Raw genomic sequence first — 6242 nt, 5'->3', positions numbered from 1 at the left:
AAATTACCTCACAGACAAGGGAGCTTTAGGAGAAAATTCCCACACAATATGAGATTTCCAGGAAACGTTTAAAAACACATTTAACACAATGAAAAGTAGTCACAAAACAGAGATTTATATCCTGAGGACAGAGATACAAGAATCTGAAAAGAAGTTCGAAATGAATCTGTCTGAAATCTTCAAAGAAATAAAATAAGGCAACATCAGTACAATCAGAACAGGATATTATAAAACTGGAATAGATAAATAATGAAAAGAACATAAAAAAAGTTATCCACCCCCAAACTTCAAACAAAACCAAAACCAGCCCTTAAATGAACTGTACTTCACTACATTGACAGAAGAGGGTGATCTTGAACTAGGAATGGCAAGTTACTCTAACGCCACGACGTGAAATGAAGCGCCATAAATCCACACAAAGTACTTCAAGGGGAAGAAAACAATTAGGATAAAAACACCCCAGCTGAAGAAAATTTTTACCAAAAAACAACCACAGAGCAACCACAAAACACAAAATTCCAAATGGAATTAATATCTTCAAACAAGCATTTGAAAATATGAAAAATCACCTTAAATCAGAAATTCAAAATCCAAGAACAGAAATGGACACAGCAGTAGATAGATAGATAGATAGATAGATAGATAGATAGATAGATAGATAGATGATAGAGAGATCGAAGTCAGGAAAGAAAAGACAAAATCTTAGGAATGAAAGCTACATTACAAGTACCCAATAGAGAACAGACTCAAATGAAGTTTTAATAGAGTATTGAGGAGTGAAAGGAAAATAAACAAGAAAATGAAAATAAAATAAAGAAGTAAAAAGACTCAGAGAGAAAGTGGTTGAAACGGAAGACAAAGAAAATTAAGGATATAGATTCTTGAAACCCCTGAAGAAGACATATGAAACACTGGAATAAAACTTGTATTTAAACCTACAATCCAAAATGGAGAGATATACCATGTTTATGTACTGGAAGACTCAATATTATTAAGGTGTCAGTGTTCCCCAGACTGAACTATAGACTTGTCTAGGAAAAATTCCTTCTTTCCTTTCTTCTCACGCTTACAACGCTTCTGACAGTGTTGGGTAGCAGACGTGTGGATTTGTTCCTACACCCACCAACTCTCCAATACTAGCTGGTTGTCTTATAGTTCAACTCAGTTCTGCACTGTCTACTTGAAGTTAGCATTAGATCCCACAAGTTAAGGGCTCAGTACCACAAGACTGTCCCCACTTCAGATGCTTATTTTAAGCTCCAGGTTATCTCTTATACTTATGACTAACAACCTGGTATATAGTTCAGAGCTCCTGTGACTTCCTCTTCAGGTCTGATAACTTGCTGGAACAGGTCACAGAAGTCAGGGAAACACTCACTATGTTTACTATATAATAAAAGACATGATAAAAGACACAGATGAACATCCAGGTGAAAAGATACATGTGGCAAAGTCTAGAAGTATCCCATACATAGGAGCTTCTGTCTCTGTGGAGTGGAGTGTGCCACCCTCCCAGTACATGGATGTGTCCACCAAACCAGAAACTCTCCAAACTCTATACTTTGGGGATTTTTATGAGGTTGTATTATGGAGGATTTTATGGAGGTTGTGTAGGCAAGACTGATCATTAACTTAATCTCTAGCTCCTCTCCCTTTCTCAAAGAACAGGGGTGGGGCTGAAAGTTCAGAGCTTCTAATTGTGGCTACATCTTTCTGGTGGCCAGCATGCATCCTGAAGCCATCCAGGAACCCACCAAGAGTCACCTCACAATAAACAGTCCTATTGGGGCGCCTGGGTGGCTCAGTCAGTTAAGTGTCTGCTTTTGGCTCAGGTCATGATCCCAGAGTCCCAGGATCCAGCCCCACATCAGGTTCCCTGCTCAGCGGGCAGTTGCTTCTCCCTCTCTCTCTGCTCCTCCCCCCACTCAAGCTCTCTCTCTCTAGCTCTCTCTCTCTCTCAAATAAACAAATAAAACCATTAAAAACAAAAACAAATTCCTATCACCCAGGGAATCCGAAGGGATTTAGGGGCTCTTTGTTAGGAACCAAGATCAAAGACTCAATGTTAGAACAGAAGATGCGGGGGCGCCTGGGTGGCACAGCGGTTAAGCGTCTGCCTTCGGCTCAGGGCGTGATCCCGGCGTTACGGGATCGAGCCCCACATCAGGCTCCTCCGCTAGGAGCCTGCTTCTTCCTCTCCCACTCCCCCTGCTTGTGTTCCCTCTCTCGCTGGCTGTCTCTATCTCTGTCAAATAAATAAATAAATAAATCTTTAAAAAAAAAAAAAAAAAAGAACAGAAGATGCTACTTGTGCTCTCAACACTTAAGAAATTACAAGGGTGGGATGCCTGGGTGGCTCAGTCAGTTAGGAATCTGCCTTCAGCTCAGGTCATGATCCCAGGGTCCTGGGATCAAGTTCCACATAGGGCTCCTTGCTCAGCTGGGAGCCTGCTTCTCCCTCTGCCTGCTCTGCCTGCCACTCTCCCTGCTTGTTCTCTCTCTCTTTCTCTGACAAATAAACAAATTAATTACTTAAAAAAAGAAAAAAGAAATTACAAGGGTTTTAGGAACTCTGCGGCAGGAACCAGGACAGAAACATATTTTTTTTCCTATTATTTCACAAGACTCAATATTGTTAAGATATCAGTTCTCCCCAAATTGAGCTATAGGATCAATTCCAATCAAAATCCCAATAAACTTTATTATAGGAATTGATTAGTTGTTTCTAAAACTCATATGGAAATGCAAAAACCTAGAAGAACCAAAATAATTTTGAAAGAAAAGAACAAAGTTGGAGGACTTAAAATACTTGATTTTGAGACTTTCTATAAATTGAACCATAATCAAGAAGAGTGGCATTCAATAGGATATCACCTCATGCCTGTTAGAATGGCCATCATCAGAAAGACAGGAGATAACACATGCTGGCATGGATGTAAAGAAAAGGAAACCCTTTGCACTATTGGTGGGAATGTAAATTGGTGCAGCTGACATGAGAAAACAGTATGGAGGGCATAAAAAAAAATAGAAAGAACTACCATATGATCTAGCAATTTTACTCCTGGGAATATAACCAAAGGAAAAAAAACCCCACTAATTTGAAAAGATATCTGCACCCCCATGTTCATAGCAGCATTATTCACAATAGTCAAGACATGAAAACAGCCTAAGTATCCACTGATGGATAAATGGATAAAGTTGTGGTATATATACCTATAGGATGGAATATTATGTAACCATTAAAAAAGAGGACATTCTGTCATTTATGACAACATGGATGGACTTAATATTACCCCAAGTGAAATAAGTCAGACAGAGACAAATACTATATGATCTCACTTATATATGGAATCTGAAAAAAACACCAAACTTGAGAAAAAGAGATCAGATTAGTGGTTACCAGAGGGGGGGGGGAGATTTGGAGGAAGACTGTCAAAAGGTACAAACTTCCAGTCATAAGATAAATAAGTACTAGAGATGTCAGGTATATCACAACGGCCATAGTCAACACTGCTAGATGATATATAGGAAAGTAGTTAAGAGAGTAAATCCTGAGAGTTCTTCTCACAGGGAGAAATTTTTTCCTTTCTTTTTATTGTATCTATATGAGATGATGGATGTTAACTAACCTGCTGTGGTAATCATTTCATGATATATGTAAATCAAACCATCATATTGTATATCTGAACTTTATGCAGTGATGTATGTCAATTATTTCTTAATAGAACTGGGGGTAAAACTGCTTAAAAAAGATAAAGAAACAGTGGTACTGGCATAAGACTTTACATCTAGGTTAATGGAAAAGAGCAGAATGTCCTAAAATAGACCCACATGTATATGGCCAATTAATTTTTTATAAAGGTATCAAGGTAATTCAATGGGGAAAGAATTGTCTTTTCAATAAATGGTGCTAGAGCAATTGAAAATCCATATTAAAAAATGAACCTCAACTATTACTTAATATCATGCATAAAAATTGATTCAAGATGAATCATAAATCTAAACATAGTATTTAAAAATATAAACCTTGTAGAAGAAAATATAATAGAAAATATTTGTGACCCTGGGGTAAGCAAAAATTTCTTAGATTGGGCATAAAAAGCACAAAATATAAAAGGAAATTGATAAATTAGGCTTCATCAAAATGATAAACTTCTGCTCTTTCAAATACACCATTGAAAAAGAAATAGACAAGCCATGTAATAGGATAAAATATTCACATACATATATAGTTGCAAGGAATTATATCCAGAATATATAAAGAACTCTTATAACTCAATAATAAGAAGACAGATTACTTCATTTTAAAAACTGTAAAGGAAGGAAGATTGGGAAGGAAGAGTCTTGGGCAAGTTGATGTGGAATCCTCAAGCCAAAGTCAGGGTTCTCTTGATAGAATGAGGTCACCTTAGTCCCTCTGCCCATGCTCAGTATTTGGAGGGAGCAGCCCTGGGAAGTAGGTCTCAACAAATGGTGGCACTGGATCTACAGGGGCAGAGGTTGTGACCAGCTAGGGCATTTTGCTCTTCACAGTAGAAAACACAGGTCGTACATTTTCATGGCCACCCAATCCTCTTTCTCTCCTTTCTATTCTTCTTGGCCTTTGATCTCCCAAGTATCATTTTTCTCTATGTCTCCTCTATAAAATCAGAGAGATGGTACCAAACCTTATGCATTGTCTTAACATCTGACAAAGATGAGGAACTCCAGCTCTCCAAGAGGCCTCCTTGAAATTTTGCAGCAGAAAAATACTATTCTCACTATAGCTAGGGCCCACACTTTTCTCTAGCCCCAGAGCCCCTAGTATTCCATCTCAGGGAATTCTGTCCCATTCCTACACTGTAATAAGATGCTAGAATGCAGAAAATCCCACATTACACCATCAGCCAATTCCGTGTGTGTGTTTCTCTCACAGTTTTAAGCAGCTTTTAAATGTTTTAAGCATCCTTTTTTTTTTTTTTGGAAGACCTGGTGATTCTATCATAAACAATTTTCTGAAGATTCCTCTGGCCTACATGTGCTGTTAATCTTTGAAGTTGCCATGGGAACCAGTATTTTTTAAATGAATTACTTATGTAAAGCAAAAAGAGACTTTGATGTCTATCTCAAAGAAAAACAAATGAGGTATTGGAAGATATTTTTTAAAAAATTAAAAACCTGAACACATTAATAACAAGAACAGCTTTTCATTCTTCCCTTAAATTGTACTAAAGGAAAGCTTGCAGAAATTCTGCTATGTGGGGAATCAGAGCCCTTACTTTTATGAACAATTACTTGTTGGATGAATGAATGAATGAAGAACGGGAGGCAAGGTAATCCTGAGACAGTGTCAGATAAATTGATCATGCTTTACTACTCACTTGGGTTTTAGGAATTAGAGGGGTTCGTCACCCCATGATTAACCACTGATTCCAGCTTTCCATCAGTTCTGTTCCTTAAACCTTGACAGATTTCTCTATGAATCACACATTCACTTTTCAGAAACCTATTTTCTGGGCTGTAGGCATTTAAAAGTTGGTGTCTACAAAATGTCATACTATGAACTAGCTCAAGAAAGCCAATGGTAATGTAAGACTGTAGGCCAGAGGCTTCCTGCCAAACAAATTCACCCACTATAACCAGGTTTTACAATCTCTCAAGTATAAAATAAGATCACATAAATGTTTAAGGTCCACATTTGAATGACTGGAACCACTGGGATCACTGCTATATCTCAGAGTTTGTAGTGGACATAGCAATGGTGAATTCCAGGTCATCCTTCAGGGAAGGATTTTTTTGGCTGCTGGGACTGTTGTCAGCAAAGAAACTTCAGTTGTCAGCTCCTTCAGGGTCCGCCTCAGCTACAGAGAGCTGCCTTGCCTAAGGCCACAGCTTTCCTGGGACAGCTTACACCCCACAATGGATGGAAGCAGGGGTAGAAAGTGTGAGCCATTTCAACCCAGTGTGGGACAACTTGGATGATTTTGGTTGCCTGTAGGGTTGTTTGAGGCTATTGGGCCTACATCTCAGTTCACCTTCTTTCTCAGCCCAGTACAGCTTCCTTTTCCCCCCTTCTGAGTGTGTTGATCTCAAAGGCACTTCCTAGTAAAAATCCTGCACACTAAACTCCATCTCACAGTCTGCTTGCCAGAGGACCCAACCTGCAACAATTACTCCTATCTCCTGCCAATTGCATTGCCAAATAAAATATTGCCCAGTGAAATGTAAATTTCAATAAATGATGGATAATTTTTTAGTATAAG

The sequence above is a fragment of the Ursus americanus genome, chromosome 6 (assembly GCF_024610735.1).
Source record: "Ursus americanus isolate L20-20 chromosome 6, mUrsAme1.1.p, whole genome shotgun sequence".
NCBI classification, from domain to species: Eukaryota; Metazoa; Chordata; class Mammalia; order Carnivora; family Ursidae; genus Ursus; species Ursus americanus.
The sequence above is the reverse complement of the archived record's forward strand: the minus strand, read 5'-3'. Positions refer to the sequence as shown.